Source organism: Morone saxatilis, unplaced genomic scaffold (assembly GCF_004916995.1).
Source record: "Morone saxatilis isolate NCDOM2014 unplaced genomic scaffold, NCSU_SB_2.0 Contig19, whole genome shotgun sequence".
NCBI classification, from domain to species: Eukaryota; Metazoa; Chordata; class Actinopteri; family Moronidae; genus Morone; species Morone saxatilis.
This window is the reverse complement of record NW_023339751.1, coordinates 78,967-79,891: the sequence shown is the minus strand read 5'-3', so window position 1 is coordinate 79,891 and position 925 is coordinate 78,967.

The window sequence follows — 925 nt, the reverse complement described above, 5'->3', positions numbered from 1 at the left end:
GCTGGCGCCCCATGTACTGAGGCTGAGTCCTTGCTGCAGCGGCCCTTTGCTGCGTGTCATCCCCTCTCTCTGCCCCCCTTTCCTGTCTATCTTCAGGTGTCACTATCAAGTAAAGGCAATAAAAGCCCCCAAAAATACTTAAAATACTTGTTTTTGTTGTGTCTATAATCTGTAACATTTCCTCATTAAACAGTGTATAAACTCTAGAGGTATGTTCTAAATGTGGTTGAGTTGTGTCCTCACATTATCCCAAATGTTTCCAACAATCTTCCAAAAAACTGTTTCATTTATTCAGTTAAACGCTGCGTCATTTCCGCGATTTTTTAAGTTGGGAACTGCTGTGTATTCAGTGGTTTTTAGCGGTTTCTTTAATCAGTGGTTATGGCTGCTTCACCACCTCATCGAGACCTTGGTTTTGAGAGACCCCCTAGTGGCAGAAATTACATATTGTATGTTTTACAAACTGTATTATTTCCTACATGAATGAATATTCGTACCACTCCTACCACAAAAGAAGAGTTACAATGTCGATGGTTTACATCATGCAAAGAACGATGACGGTTGGCTGATTGCAGTAGAACCACATTCAGCTTTAGTTACCAAATAATCGAGTGGAGGGTGCTGCATCAGTGTACTACATAAGATGGGTGCGTCTAAATCAGAACGTTGGTGGTTCAATGCCCAGCATGCATGTGGAAGTGTCCTTGAGCAAGATACTAAACCCCAAACTGCTTCTGATGCTGAATCACTTTACAAATGTGTGTGTGTGTGACTGAGTGAATGTGACTGTAGTGTAAAAGTGCTTTGAGTGGTTGGAAGACTAGAACCGATCTACTACACTGATTAGCACTGACATTAAGAGCACTGGACTCCCTGACTGGTCCCAGACCAACCAACTGCTCTGCACTGTGTGTTCTGACCCCTT